Source organism: Corythoichthys intestinalis, chromosome 8 (assembly GCF_030265065.1).
Source record: "Corythoichthys intestinalis isolate RoL2023-P3 chromosome 8, ASM3026506v1, whole genome shotgun sequence".
Taxonomy (NCBI): domain Eukaryota; kingdom Metazoa; phylum Chordata; class Actinopteri; order Syngnathiformes; family Syngnathidae; genus Corythoichthys; species Corythoichthys intestinalis.
Window position 1 is genome coordinate 9,726,404 of NC_080402.1, and position 17,342 is coordinate 9,743,745.

The following is a 17,342-nucleotide window of genomic DNA, read 5'->3' on the forward strand; positions in this document are numbered from 1 at the left end:
GCTAAAATCAAAGAAAACTTTTTTTGATGAAAAATTAAGTGTTCAAATACAAATTTTTAGTTGTCAATTTTTTTTTTGCATTCAAAACCTTTTTTTCTATCATTGAATTTTTTCTTATTTTGATTGAAGTGATTTTTCTTTTGAAAATATATTTTTTTGTATGAAGCAACTTTTTTTTTGATTGAATAATACAGACACAAATGTCCTAGCCGAAATGTGGCCCAAACGCAAAACAACATTACTTCAATCAAAAAAGTTGCTTCAACCAAAAAAAAAAAAAAAGAAAAGAAAAATCAAATAAAAATATCTTTCAAATGCTTTGAGTCTCAAATTTATTTTTGCATTCAAACACATTTTTTAAGTAACTTTTTTCTGAAATTGAAAATATATACAGTGGGGCAAATAAGTATTTAGTCAACCACTAATTGTGCAAGTTCTGCCACTTGAAAATATTAGAGAGGCCTGTAATTGTCAACATGGGAAAACCTCAACCATGAGTGACAGAATGTGGAAAAAAAAACAAAAAAACAGAAAACCACAATGTTTGATTTTTAAAGAATTTATTTGCAAATCATGGTAGAAAATAAGTATTTGGTCAATACCAAAAGTTCATCTCAATACTTTGTTATGTACCCTTTGTTGGCAATAACGGAGGCCAAACGTTTTCTGTAACTCTTCACAAGCTTTTCACACACTGTTGCTGGTATTTTGGCCCATTCCTCCATGCAGATCTCCTCTAGAGCAGTGATGTTTTGGGGCTGTCGTTGGGCAACACGGACTTTCAACTCCCTCCACAGATTTTCTATGGGGTTGAGATCTGGAGACTGGCTATGCCACTCCAGGACCTTGAAATGCTTCTTACAAAGCCACTCCTTTGTTGCCCTGGCTGTGTGTTTGGGATCATTGTCATGCTGAAAGACCCAGCCACGTCTCATCTTCAATGCCCTTGCTGATGGAAGGAGATTTTCACTCAAAATCTCTCGATACATGGCCCCATTCATTCTTTCCTTTACACAGATCAGTCGTCCAGGTCCCTTTACAGTAAAACAGCCCCAAAGCATGATGTTTCCACCCCCATGCTTCACAGTGGGTATGGTGCAATTCTGTAAAGTTCTATTTTGGTTTCATCTGACCGTAACACATTCTCCCAGTCCTCTTCTGGATCATCCAAATGCTCTCTAGCGAACCGTAGATGGGCCTGGACGTGTACTTTCTTCAGCTGGGGGACACGTCTGGCAGTGCAGGATTTGAGTCCCTGGCGGCGCATTGTGTTACTGATAGTAGCCTTTGTTACTGTGGTCCCAGCTCTCTGTAGGTCATTAACTAGGTCCTGCTGTGTGGTTCTGGGATTTTTGCTCACCGGTCTTATTATCATTTTGACGCCACAGGGTGAGGAGGGAGTTGAAAGTCCGTGCTGCCCAACGACAGCCACAAAACATCACTGCTCTACAGGAGATCTGCATGGAGGAATGGGCCAAAATACCAGCAACTTGCAGAAAACGTTTGGCCTCTGTTATTGCCAACAAAGAGTACATAACAAAGTATTGAGATGAACTATTGGTATTGACCAAATACTTATTTTCCACCATGATTTGCAAATAAATTCTTAAAAAATCAAACAATGTGATTTTCAGTTTTTTTCCCCACATTCTGTCTCTCATGGTTGAGGTTTACCCATGTTGACAATTACAGGCCTCTCTAATATTTTCAAGTGGGAGAACTTGCACAATTAGTGGTTCACTAAATACTTATTTGGCCCACTGTATTTTGATTGAAGCAACTTTTTTTTTAATGAAGCATTTTTTTTTGGATCGAGTAATGAAGACACAAATCTACCTCCATATGGCTCCGCCCAGGGGATACAATTTTTGATGGAGGAAACTACATTGGCACGACACCGGCGGGCGTGGCATATTCAATGGATGATGATCTTGGTGAAAAGAGGCTGTCCTGCCAGCAGCCTGATTTTGAATTCCCCTCAAGAACGGTGGGAAACGAAAAAACGCTCATTTTCAACTTATTATTATATTCTTGTAAGTTAATTTTATTGCTGACACTGCGTTTCGGGGTCATCAACATGTTGTGCCCCCCCTGCCCCAAAAGTCAAACTCCGTCTATGCTACAGACAGTGGCGGACTTGGCAATTTTGGGGCCTAAGGCGAACATATCCAGGGGCCCTCTTCATGGGTCAGTGGTTAAAAAGGTGAGAAGGGTGTGGAGGAAATATGTTCTTGTACAGTAGGGCTGTCCTAAACGACAAATTTTCTCCTGATTAGTCAGCCGACTAGTTTTACGATTAATCGACTAATCTAATAATTTTCTTTTTTTTTTTTTTTTTACTAATTTAGCAATTACATTTTTGTTGACGCTTATTAATTCACATAACTATTTTGGACCACTTAAATTCTTTATTAAAGAACAAATAATCATGTAAATAACAATAGTTAATCACAAATAAACAATGAGGTTAAATGCTGATAGCATTTACTAGTGCAAAAGAATGGAAAGTAAACAGATTCAGAACACTAGCCACGTTTACATGGAGCCAAATATTCCAATTACAATTGGTTTAGATGTTCAAACGAATAAATGTGTTCCATATAAACACCTCATTCGGAATGAACAGGCCCAAACCGAATGGAATTTCATTCCGTTTCACAGGGGTGGAATATTCCTTTTCTCAAACCGATTAGAAGTAAAATTATATCATGTAAACAGGGAAGCGGAATGGTTGCGTTCTTTCTGCACATGCTCCGTACTGACGTGGTGACGTCACTTGGTGACGTAAGTAACATCACTTGCAACATGGCTTCCAAGCACAACGCACCTAATTGGAGTCCGGCGGAAAGTTTGTATTTAATTCAAACTTTAAAAGAATTGAATATAATTGCTCGGTTAGACGGGCGCAAAACGAGGAACAGTGAACTATTTAAAAAAGTTCACGAGAGGTTACACGAAGCCGGAATAGACCGGAGCGTTGACCAGATTAGAAACCGGTGGAAAACGCTGAAAACCGGCTACTACAAGGCAAAAGCAAAACAGCAGCACTCTGATGATCGATCTCCATGTTTTGCAACGTGATGCTTTGTTTTGATTAATCTGCGCATGTCAGACGGCAGTTGTCAAACGTCCTTTCGGAATAAAGGCAGACACATGTAAACGCTGGATCGGAATAGATGAAGTGACATGTAAACAGCTGATCTGAAATTTCCATTCGGAATGACGGCTACAGACACCCCCCCCCTAAATTCTTCTCCTCTGGAATATTCTATAAATTAACTCCCATTTGTAGCGTATTGCATTAAATTATCTAAAATGTCTCAATAGTCTTCTCCCTAATCTGAATTTGTCGCTTTAGTCCTTCTTTTAATCAACTGGCTGTGTGCTCTTTAATCCAAGAGAACACACGCACACACATAAACATGGATAAAAAGGGATACACACACGGCAAGAAGTATGTGACTTGAGTGCAATAAGGATTAAAGAGTGACAGATGAGGGTCATTGCTGAGTGATGAGCTCACGGCAAACACTAAAATATGACTTGTGAGTTATTCCCATGATTGCGTCCCAATTAACAAAACACGTTGAGCAATAATTTCAGTGGAAAAGTGCGCTTTGAGGAAGCGAGTGCATTCGCGGCGTGTTGCAACACCGTGGCCGCATTACGCCACCTTGACAAAGACAAGTATAGCTATTAGGGAAACAAAAAGCAAGCTGCTTCCCTTTTCTGTCGAGCGCTGTGATGAAAAGAGCGTGACTACGGAGGGAATGCGGGAAGGCTGCAAAGGACGAATGTGCAGCTTTTCATGAATAACAGAGCGACAGAAGGGGGAATAGAAAAGGATGCACTTCTTGTTTCGCTTCTGTAAACAGCAAAGTGGAAATGAGCTAAGGCTTGGTTACCGCAGTGGATACAAACAAAACGCGTCCTGTAATACTTTCGTCTGCTGTGTTTCCTTGTCAGTTTTGTTTTTTGCTATGACTTGCAACCTTGCAGAAATAAGGAGAACGAGTGAAAAATAAGCCACAGTTACAGTGGTATGAAAAAGTATCTGAACCTTTTGGAATTTCTCACATTTCTGCATAAAATCGCTATCAAATGTGAGCTGATCTTTGTCAAAATCACACAGATGAAAAACCAGTGTCTGCTTTAACGAAAACCACCCAACCATTTATAGGTTTTCATATTTTAATGAGGATAGTATGCAAACAATGACAGAAGGGGGAAAAATAAGTATGTGAACCATCACATTTAATATTTTGTGGTCCCCCCCTTTTGGCAGCAATAATTTCAACCAGATAAGGAGTAATCTTGGCCCGTTCTTCTCTACAAAACTGTTGTAGTTCCGTCAGATTCCTGGCATGAATCACTGTCTTTAGGTCATGCCACAGCATCTCAATGGGGTTCAAGTCTGGACTTTGACTTGGCCACTCAAGAACATGTATTTTGTTCTTCTGAAACCATTCTGAAGTTGATTTACTTCTGTGTTTTTGATCATTGTCTTGTTGTAGCATCCATCCTCTTTTTAGCTTCAACTGTCTGACAGACGGCCTCTGGTTTTCCGGCAAAACATCCTGATAATCTTTTGAATTCATTTTTCCATTAATGATTGCAAGTTGTCCAGGCCCTGAGGCAGCAAAACAGCCCCAAATCATGATACTCCCTCCACTATGCTTCACGGTGGGAATGAGGTGCTAATGTTGGTGAGCTGTTCCATTTTTCCTCTTCACATGACGTTGTGCGTTACTCGCAGACAATTCAACTTTGGTTTCATCAGTCCACAACATATTTTGCCAAAACTTCTGTGGAGTGTCCAAGTGCCTTTTTGCGAACATTAAACGAGCAACAATGTTTTTTCAGACAACAGTGGCTTCCTAGGTGGAGTCCTCCCATGAACACAATTGGCCATAGTTTTACATATAGTTGATGTGTGCACAGAGATATTGAACTGTGCCAGTAATTTCTGTAAGTCTTTTGCAGACACTCTAAGGTTCTTTTTTACCTGCCTGAGTATTCTGCGCTAAACTCTTGCTGTCATATTTGGTGGACGGCCACTCCTTGGGAGAGAAGCAACAATGCCAAGTTCTCCATTTGTAGACAACTTCTCTGACGGTCAATTGATGAACATCCAGACCTTTAGAGATGGGTTTGTATCCTTTCTCAGATTTCTACAAATCAACAATCCTTGATCGCAGGTGTTTAGACAATGCTTCTCATCAAGACAATTCTTACCAGGTGTGTGTTTTATATTGGGCAGGGCAGTTTTGAACCACTTATCAGTGATTGGGCACACACCTGACTTAAATTGTTTTGTAGAAATTGGTTTCAATTGCTCTTTAAGTCTCCTCAGGCAGAGGGTTTACTTACTGATTTTTCCCCCTTCTGTCATTGTTTGCATGCCATCCTCATTAAAATATGAAAACCTATAAATGTTTGTGTGTGTAGAAGAATTCTACAGATTCTATTCCAGAAGTGGCTCCGATCAGAGAGCACATGAGTCATCGGATGAACTCAACTTCTTTAATGGCTCACGTGCAGATGTGTATAAACGTACACAACCAGTTTCAATTGAATAACATGAAACATCTTATTAACATCCACAGTCCCACCAATATTCTCCATATTAAATCAAACCTGCATCATTTCTGTATTAAATCACAACCTGCATCATTTAACAATAATAAACGAATTATAATGAACATTAGCATATTTCCTCTCATCAAATGACAACATTCTAAACTTACATCAACGATTCTGATGCTATATAATGAGCTACGATAGCATGCTAACGTTCGTCAGCAGCTAAAACGAGCTAACAGCTACAAAGCTACGAGTGAAAACGAATGACAATAGCGACCATAAAACCACATTTATTATGACTATTCCGCCACTTAGGATTGTGGGGAATGTGCACAAACTATGTGCAGCGCATACTATTTAGTCTAAATGCATACTCACATCATCAATGACTTCTGCACTGCGTGTAAGAGCCGACTAAAGAAACCGGAAGCGCGAAACCGGAAGTAAGGGTGCACGCATCATTACAAAAATAAAAGCGCGACTCTACACATAAAATAAATGAATTAAACAACGAAATTAGTAAACTATTTGAAAAATTCTTAACAGTGTGGTTTCAGTTAAATCACACAGTTGTTTACATCTGTGTGATTTTGACAAAGATGGTGATTTCATACCACTGTATTTGTATATATTTATACATACATAAGGATTAATGAATGTACAGTATGTACAGGTAGTCCCTTGGTTACGATGTACCCGACTTACTTGATTTCGTTTTTTCGATGCCGGAGTCTCATCCGCCATTTTGCCTCCAGTTTTTTTTTTTTTTTTTTTTTAAAGTCGCATAAACAGTACCTTATTGTACCTCACAGTATCCTTTTTTTTTTCACTTTATTTTATTCATATGACTGTCTTTCGGCAAAAAAGCGTAGATCAAGTAGTACGCATGCGATTATGAGCGCATTTACACATGAAGAATAACATATTTGCACACACAAAGAAGAGCACACGCTGTAACGCGTGGCAGGGCAGGATGAGTGCATAAAAGGTAAAAAAGGGAGTAGACGTCCACTTATGCACTTTTAATAGACAAAAATAAATAAATCCAGCTCAACCACTCGTCACTTGGGAGTGCAACGGACCATGCACACATGATCACACTTGACTCCCCAAAAAGTAGGTAGCAACTGAAGAAGAAAGTGAACATACAACATTAAGAGGCGCCACCGTGTGGTGGATGTCCTAAGGAACAAAGAGGATCACAGAAGTGACCGTTACATAGTCCCCCCGATGAGAAAAAGGCTGTCCACAGCCGTACACAGCTGAAGATGAACCATAAAACAGCTAAACAGCATACTATACATAGACGACTGTAAAGGCTGAAAGGCACATAGGGCAAAGACTATATGAAAAATAACAAACAAATGCACAGTGGATTTTACTCTTTGAACTTCAAAAGCTTTGAAAAACATGAACCTCAATTTCAACAACAAACATGGGCAAATATGGTAACCAAATATACACATGACAAACATAGTAGAGCAGCACAAAACATGGCCAACAACCAGAAACGGCTCACTCCAGGTCAAGTCTGTCAGTGTGAAAGGCATTGGTCCATTCACGATTAGCCCAACCAGACGCCATCCTAGGGCAACGTCTGGGCCTGAGGACGTATCGCCTTGACGATCCAGGAAATAGACGGATTCCAAACCAATGTCGAATCAGCGGTCGGACCATCACATCCAACAAAAAGACGGATCCTTCTCACGTTAATGTCGCAGCCGCGGTCGGGAAAACTCCGATCCTCAGAGGCACAGGAATCGCCAACAACCATCCACGTGAGGCAGCCAAAGTCACCTTCGGATCCAAAGCTTGACAGAGGTCCAGGGAAAGAATGTTCGGGCGCCATTTGTAACGCGTGGCAGGGCAGGATGAGTGCATAAAAGGTAAAAAAGGGAGTAGACGTCCACTTATGCACTTTTAATAGACAAAAATAAATAAATCCAGCTCAACCACTCGTCACTTGGGAGTGCAACGGACCATGCACACATGATCACACTTGACTCCCCAAAAAGTAGGTAGCAACTGAAGAAGAAAGTGAACATACAACATTAAGAGGCGCCACCGTGTGGTGGATGTCCTAAGGAACAAAGAGGATCACAGAAGTGACCGTTACAACGCTCACACACGAGAAAGAGCGCATTTGATCCCACGAGTTGCGCAGCCGAGTGAGAGAGAGAGGGTTAAACTAGGACTTAACTCCAACGTCTTGGCGAGGACAGTACAATGACTTATAGTATATGTTTTGAGATAGTTATTTTTGATATTTAGGGGGTATTTAGGGGTACTTAAAGGGTTAATTCCAATTTACGTGGAGATTCGGGTTACGTCGCCAGCATAGGAACGGAACTTGCTCATAACCCGGTGACTACCTGTAATTTTTAATTCAGACCAAGCGTCCACGTATGTGGACATCACATGTTGGGTCATGTGAGCCACACCAAATGTTAAAATTGGTGCATACATGACCCAAAACCACTCAAAAACATCAATTTGGTCATATTTGACAATTTAGTTGCTAAACCATTTCTGACATTTGAATCTAAATGTTTTTTTTGGGGGGGGGGTAGTGTTTGTTTGGGTAGTGCTTGTGAACTTAAATCAAATCAAATATTGCATACAAGCTTCCATGCATACGAGTTAAGTAATTGTGACTTCATCCTTCGTGTAATATAATGACAGGAAATTGTGCAGCACCATTTGCAGGAAGACCGAGGACCAAACTATTGTGACAAATATGGAGCAGGAGCTAAAAAAAAGAAAGAAAGGAGGAAGAAAAAGTGCATTGTTTTGGATGTCTTTTGTGTGAACTTTAGCTAGCTGGATTCAACATCAAGCTACAAGCAATTTCTGGCCAAAGCAGCAAAATCACAGCCTTGACAGAAACCACCTTTTATTTTTTTTAAAAATCCACTTTGAAACCGAGACTCGCCCACAGGTTGGGACCGCGTCCAGGTGGGTTTGCAACTTGTGTGTGGGTCTGTAGACAGAGGGTGGGCAAAGGACAAAGCATCAGGGGTGAGGTGAAACTGCATATGGAGACACAACTCCCCCTCTGCAAATAAGACATAGACCAAACTACCGAGGCTAGACCATACAAACACTGTTGTCTGTGCTCGGGTGGGCTGCTCAGTTAGTCAAATCAACACAATGATTCAAAATTGAGACAGTTTGTCATCAATAAGTAGAGAAATCTGCATCTAAATGTCTGTATCCGCAATACACCATTATTTTTATAGTCGAGGAATCACCGGTTATTAGAGTTGTCCGATATTATCGGTTGGCTGATAATAGCCGATAAAATCAGCCAATAAATGCATTTTAAAATGACATTGGATAATATCGACATTGTTTTTTCATTATCGGTTTTGGGCCAATATGCATGTTGCCTTCAAAGTGAATGTAGAAGCCTTCTGCCTTTGTACAAGGCCTGGTCACAGCTTAGTGTAGCAGTTATGCTTATTGACCATTTGCTTGGGATTTGTTCTGTGACCAGACCATTTGCATTTATGTTGCAAAAACATATCGGTATCGGATCTTGGAGTTAGACAATGTGTCGGGATAATTTGATATTAAAACCCCTATCAATATTTTTGTTTTTATAAAATTTGTAAAATTAGCTTAACTAGTAGGTTGCCATTGCTGTTGACGATGCAATGCACTATGGGCGATGACATAATTGGGTTGCGCTGCCGGGCTTCCAGAGTATGACTCTAGCGACATAAACATGTCATCTGTCCAGGCCTTTCAATTTGAACCCGAGAGGAACATTAATAAACAGGATAGCATGGTCGATATTTCACAAAACGAGCAGCAAAAGCAAAATGAACAAGAAAGACGGGATCAGACGAGATGACAGTAGGACAAAACCGGTAGTGGTCATGTGACAAGTTCGTCTGGTGACAGTGACAACTGTCAAGAACTCCAGTATTTATTTGTAGATGTTCACAGTAAACTATTGTGTGATCAAACCTGTTTCAATATAATTATGGCGATTGTTAGCATCCAGAGCTGTCGTGTGCTTTACATATGGTTAGGATATACTTGTACTGCGAAACACAGTTGTTTGATTATTTTTGCAAATAACTTGTGCATCACAGCACACGAAAACTTTCATGGCGTTTGCCTCAACCGAGACGTCTATTGGGCTCCGCCTCCGTTACCGAGAGAGTGCTGCATAAATCATCATATTTTTGTCACGTAAAAGCGCTATCCAGATTGATGATCGTCCTGCTGTTGTTCTCAGATTTTGCGTCCTTATCAGATGTTGCTCCCGAAGCTTTTGTGGCGGTGAATAAGCACTCTTTTACATTCAGTTGGACTCTCGTTATCCAAAAGGTGTCAAATAAACGAGTTACATCATAAATATACATATGCAACATGAATACGGCGTAAATAAATGCTTAAGACCGATAAGCGACACAGAAAATGAATGAATAAATACTGTATATATAATGTAGTTTCATTGCTGGCTATTCATATCATTTTAGATTGTAAATACGCCTTGTTTTGCAAATTGAGACTAGTGGACTTTATTTGCACATAAAGCACATTGGCTGCATGCAGGTAGGGTTCAAGACCACACTGTTTAGTAACATTTAGTAACACCACAAGGACCATGTTATTTTTTTCTACATTGATAGTATGTGTATTGTTTATCGATCTATTAGCTGCAATCAGTAACTCAAGTCCTCAGATGAAAACCAACGAATCCGTTAGGGTCTGCGAATGCGGAAGAAAAGTTGATTTCCAAAGCAGACAACAATAACAGAGGGATGGCGCACAAGGGTCCGTGATAGTAGGTCGGGGTCAATTGAGAAAAAAAAAAAAACAGAGAGACAACCGCAGTGACGGGCAAACAAACGAAAAAACAACGGTATAGATGCAACTAGCAACAAAGGGATCGAGAATACAAACTTTCAAATGGCAGCTAATCAATATCTTGGCAACCCGCCTAGGATCGGTTTAAAGACACTGCTGGAATTGGATGCAGGTACGATGTTGAGAACTCATCCCACAGTTCTGTGATGAAACAAATCTGGCCAGCAGCAGAATGTGACAAAATCGTGCCAGTCGTCATACTAGCTTAGCTTACTAGCTAGTACAGCGATTCTCCCAGTACAATCCAACCACGTCATCACCCCCTGCGTGCATTGCGCATAAAACATGCGTCCTCCTTAGGTCAAAACGTACTAAATATTATAGATCTTTAAATCAATGGCAATATCTTATGTGTTTTTAATAACATATTTTAGTAAAAGAGAACAAATTTGGCTTATTAGAGCCTACAAGTCTTTAAGTCCATGGTACCCTTTAAAAAACTTAGCGTCAACTTTTGCATCGCTGTCAACTCTGCTGAAAGGGTTAATGTTACCTCATAAATTAACTCATTAATCACTGAAACATGATAATTCACTACCAAACCTCCCAGTTCAAATCAACGGGAAGTCTATCAACTTCAAATGGCATCCAATGAGTTATAAAATATGCTAACGACAACACGCTAGCAAATTTTTAGTCACTGTCAGTCCTCCCAGTTGAGCGTCCATGGCCGTCATTGGACCGCCCTTCTGCTGGACGTGACCGGGGTGAAAGTTCACGCAGGTTCATGGAAGAGGCATCACGCATTCGAGTGTTTCGCCGCCGTGTGTGTTTGTGTGTCTTGTCAGTTTCGTGTCACATGTAGGTGGGCCGACCGCGGCGTTTACACGAAGGCCACGAAACGGCGGTCGTGCCAGCAGACGCGCTCGCCCATTTGTTTCGCAACACACGGACAGTCGCACACTCTTGTCAGTGGCAGCCGGCCGCACTAGCACACACATAAAAACACACACACACTGATAGAGTGAACTTTGGCTCACCCTTAGCTCTTCATCACACCACACAAATTCACACCTGGATGCCGCTTGGCCGAAACGGCAAGTGGAGCGGTTATGACCTTCAACTGAAGAAAGGGATGCAGAGGACGATTGAAAGTGAACTTTAGGAGAGAAAAAGAAGTAAATGCATTCTTGGTTGCCATGTTTTTTTGTTTTTTTTGATGACGGTGCTTTTGCTATGACAGAGCAAAAATGCTGGGGGATGCAAAATTGCGAGGGAGGCACGACATTTGGGAAATTTGCTCATAAGTTCAATTGGTTGTGTTGTGTCCTGCTAGCCCCTCCCAGTCAAAATGGATTCCATGTCTAGCGCTGTCAGTGGCAAACAATGAGTTCATGAAAAAGAAGAGACTGTTATGTAGTGTTGCCACCTTTCAGAAATAGAAATAAGGGACGCCCCCCTCGCGCCTAAAGCCTTATGGGCGAAAAAAGGGGCATCCCCAAAACTCCTAAAATGCATAGAAATGTATCTCTTTTTAGATGAGAAAACTGTATTGTGCAGTATGTTGGCATGGCAGTTTCCTTGTAGCAGATTGCTTTATTTTGTTTTCTGCAGGTTAGTGAAAACGAAGTTGTGAATATCGTAATTAACATTTGTGTTGTCGGCACTGAATCCGGTCACGTGAACCATTGACAAGCCAACTTTCTTAAAGGGATCCTCTGTTTTTAAGACAAGTAATTCTTAAAAGATACATGTTAGTATGAGTTATAATAATTTGATATTAAAACCCCTCTTAATGTTTTTGTTTTAATAAAGTTTGTAAAATTATTTTAAGTGATAGGTCGCCATTCTTGTTATGTCGCAGTGCGTGACGTCACTGGTCCCGTTGCCGAAATTCCAGCTTGTCACTCATTACTAGCTTTCCCAACATGTCGTCAGTTCTACCCTTCCTATTTGAACCAGATCTGAAAAGTGAAGAGCAGGACAGCACTGTCGGTCGTTCACAAGACGAGCTTCAGGGAAAAATGCGTGCAGCAAATACCTGATAAGACAAAAGTTGGGCAAAACTGGTGATGCAAGAGAGTCCTGTTGGGATCGAGAGTTTATGCTGTCCGGTTTTATTAGCAGATGTTCAAGGTAAGCATATTGCGTTTTCAAACTTATCCCAATATAGTTATGTAGATTGTTAGCATCCAGAGCTGTCGTGTGCTTTACATACAGTACAGGCCAAAGAGCACACCTTGTGTCATCCATGTCTTGAACATTGTAACGGGTGGTAGCTAGGATATTTGTATAAAAGTACCAAAAAGGAGAGAAGCTTCCACTATGCACATTTATTCACAAAAAAATAATATTTCCCCCTTGACCACTCTTCATTTGGGTGCTCAGCAGTACGCAAACACGCATTCCCTGACGAACTCCCAATATATTTGTGAGGTCCACGTCAGAGTCACTGTCGTTACTGTAGCGTGCCATAGTGCTTTAATTGTTTAGTATGATTTTGGGAAAACTCCCACGAAGAATAGTCAACATAAAAGATAGCCATAGTAATCCAAATCCGCGTTTTTTACTCACTCGAAGATCCAGGAATTAGACCGATTCCATGGCAATGTCGCAGCCGCGTCAGGCCGTCGATTCCACAAAATAGACTGATCCGAAAAGCTGCTGTTTGGGACCGACGGATTAAAAAATGGACAGATCCGAAACCAGTATTGCAGATGCGGTGGGACCGTCGGATCCAGAAAATAGACGGATCCCTTACTTGACTGAGGATCCAAGAAAAATGTTCGGGCGCTAGTTGTAACACGTGGTGGGTAGGATACGTGCATACAGGGACCAAAAAGGGGGAGAAGCTTCCACATATGCACATTTATTCACTAAAAATAATAATTTCACCTTGACCACTCACTTCACTCTCCTTGTTTCCATTTGACTGGAAATTGCATCCAAAAGCAGCACATCGTGGCATTTTACTTCGCGAGTTTAGGCAGCAATAAGCAATTGTTGAACACGAAAGATCCCAATGACGTCATCACTGCGAGCCCGCAAACCATGGCGCCAACTAACGGTCAAAATATGGACTAAATATTATAAAATATTACCAATGATTTAACATTTTATGTGTTTCTAACAACATATTTTGGTACAAGAGAACAATTATGGTTTATTAGAGCCTACATGTATTTAAGTTAGAGGATCACTTTAAGGGAATGTTCCAGGAGAGCTACAATTCCAGCAGCTATCTCGTCTGCATTCTCTATGAAGTCCAGCATTTTGTTGGTGAGCCCAGACTCTGGACTGAAGTACTGGACAGCAAGGGGAAGCATCTTCCTGCTCAACTTATTCGAGGCATCGGTCAGTATGGAGAATGGGATGGGTGACGTTAAGATCTTGAGCACATCACCCACTGCCTTTGGACCCAGGACTTGTTTCAACTGTGCCTCTTGCTTTGTTCTCCCCAAAGTCATTTTCTTCACCATTTTGGAATCACATAAAAATCTTCTGATTGAGCCTGTGTCCACAGTCAGCACTATTGTAGCTGTGGCTGGCTACGTTTTACTGTGTGGTATACCTGTGTCACCTCAGCTGCAGTAATTTAGAGGGTAGGAGTGGGATGATTGTCAAATTCACTATCATTCACTCAATAGATAGTATATATCCGCAGTAGGACTATTTATTCAGTATTTGCTGTTAATCTATTAGGAATAATTCCAAATGAGGAGCATTAGTTAGCGTAACAAAATTAGATGTTCTTTATGGGTACATAAATTCATTCCATATTGATTGATAATAAATGCATGTTTGAAAAAAAAATTTTTTAAATCAACATTCCTGAAAATAATCAACCATATTAGCAACTGAAATAGCCTAGCTATGCTCCCATCAATGCAAGATGTATGAAGGTAAATATAAATATAACCTATATGTTATCCATATACAAGAGCATAATAATATACCAAATCAAGCTCAGGGATGTTTCAGGTACAAAGAATTGTGACGAAGGCTCTTCTGGGATCTTATATTCCGTTTGTGGAGGTCCCCTACAGCATGCTGTTTTACACCTCCGTGAGACGCTGCAAAAACTTTCCTGCCTGCCTTGCAGTTCGCTTTATAATCATCATCAGTGGCTCTATCAAGCCCCGGGTTCCCCTCTTCCTAATCCACTCTATTTTTTGGAGACGTTTCCCCTTTTGAGGATGAGGTGGGGTGTCCTGAGCTTCTGCTGATGACGAAGACATTTTTGTTTTGAAAAAGCGCGGGGCGGTGCGCTGAACAGAGCGAGCGAGGTAACTAGGCACCGAACCCAGAAGTGGAGCGCAGTGCAGGGCAGACAGCAGCGGGCAGGCAGATAACTGTCTTGCTGTCTTTAATATCTCCTGCCCTTTTTGTTCATTATTGATGGCTCGCTCAGTGGTCACTCAGTAGCGCAGGAGGTGTGTGTTTGTGTGTGACAGATGTGCATGGGCTGGGCGCACCGCGGGGTTGCCCCATGGGACAATTGTGAAATACGGAATAAACTGCGTTCCGTATTGGTTCAATAATTTAATTCCCAGTTACGGAACGATTCCGTATTTCAAGGGACGGGTGGCAAGCCTACTGTTATGTTAAAGAAATAGCATCCCAGTTTGACTTTAAAATGTTGTTTCAAAACAACCAGCTTCTTAGTATCCTTTTTACTTGCTTGTGGCCAAGGAACAAAATGTACTAGCTGAATATTGACTTAAAAAAAAAAAATCCAGGGCCACGTTTTAATCATCTTCCCCTTCCCGTACTTCCTCTTTCTGTCTTATTGTTGTTGTTCACTGCTAGGTCACCATATTGGGCTTATTCACGTGGTGCTGTGGTGTGAAAAATGTTCTTACCGCAAGCCATATTGAAGTTTTGGTTTCCCTCAGTGGTCTGTTGATGCCAAAATTTACAAGAAAAAAAAAACCTCATTGGCCGCCCTTGATGGCAATAGACGTCAAATCCATTTTGATTGGAAGGGCTGACAGCGATCATTTGATTGCTGACTGCTGTTCAGTCAAATTGGATTGGACGTCTATCGCTGTCAATGGCAGTGAAACATAATCACTCAATGCCAACCAGTTGAACTGGATTTGATGTCTATCACTGTTAATAGCTGTAAATGAGTGAAGATGCCATATTGAGTTGAGAGAGTTAACTAATTTGAATACATAATAAAACGATATATAATAATACATTTTGAAAAATTATGATAAAATAATAATTGTATGGTGTAAATTAGCGACATTGGGTATCAACAGGTTAAGGCTGCTTTTTTTTTTTTTGTATGTCACTAATTCATACGATGGGGTTTAGATCAGGAGGATGTCATAATTAATTTGGTTAACCATATATACATATATATATATATATACATATATATATATGGCTAAAAACACTCAGGTGACTTGAAGTTCCGCTCTGAGACCCCCAATTTGGCCAAATTTCAAAATTCCGATATGCATGTATGATACATCATTGGAAAGCTTAAAATCTCAATTTTCTGGGGGAAGAAAATTTTTGAACAGGAGGACATTTAAAAAAAAAAAAATTTAAATCTTTTTTAAACAGCAAAACCCTATCTGGAGGTCACAGCACGCGAACGCAGAATTACAGACGCCATGACTTTAACGAGATATTATCGAGTACTTACCTTGTTCCAATTCAAAAACTTCATGTAGCAAGTAGCACTGAGTGTCAAGACACAGCTGTGAACAGCCACGGCTGGATTTCTTGGGGATTTTATGGGTGAACCATGGTAATGTAACAAGGGTCGCGGTGCAGAAATCACAGACATCAAGGAGTGGTCGAGATTTTCTTTTTCATATATTTACCCTTTTAAACGTTTTTTTCCCCAATTTTTCTTTGTTTGGATCCATTATTTATCATCTAACATATTGGAGAAAATGCGAAAGTAACAAAAAAAATGTAATTAAGCGATAGTTATGAGATCTCTGTGACACCATTTTTTTCAGTGTGACCTAATTTGTTTAAAAGTTTAAAATATGCAAGGGAATAATTTTTTTAAGTCTTTTTTTTTTTTTTTTTTTTTTAAACGAAATATTTGACATCAAATAATGATTCGGACCTAAAAATGACAAAATGATAATTACCTTTGTTTTGTTGCTGGGTTGAAACAAAAGCGGTTGCGTGACGTCTGTAAACGGCGGTTTCCAGGGTAAAACCGACAAATTAAAAATAGTTTGGGGGCTTAATGCGCCATGAATCTGCATGAATCTGAGAGCATATATATTGTTCTATCAAACACAACAGTTGTTTTGGCTTAAGATACAGCAGTTTCTTTTAAAGAGGAGTGCAAGAGCAGAAACTGCTTTGTCAGTGTTGTCTGTGTTTTCCGCCATATACAGTGTGTTTGTAATTATAATTTATTACTCACTTATTCAGTCGTTTTAGCAATTTATTTTTTGATATAATTCAACTCACGTCTTGTCTAGAGAGAATAAGCCATGTTACTTTAGCCTGTAAAAGTCTGTGCAAAGTGGTCATCACACACTAAATGTAACTTGTATCGTTAGTATTTAGCATGGCGAGTGTCATCTTAAACTCTTGGACAACTTTTTATTTTTTACATACAGTTCATGGTGTCCAAATGGGTTCAATTAATTGAAAATAATGGCGATGTCGACGCTACAACTATGTGTTCTTCTGTCAATGTTCATTTCAAATTGTTGGAGACCTTAATTTATGTTTTTGTTTTTGAACTAAAATTGTTGAATTTTACACATCAAAACATTTTGAGTAACTGCTGGCTAATATTAAAAAATACCACATTTTGTATATACATAACACAACATATATGAACAGTGTTGTTAATAACAGCTTTAGAGTAAAACGGTGTTTCTAACGGCATTATTTTTTTCAGTAATGAGTAATCTAATTTATTACTTTTCCCATCTTTGCAACGCCGTTAC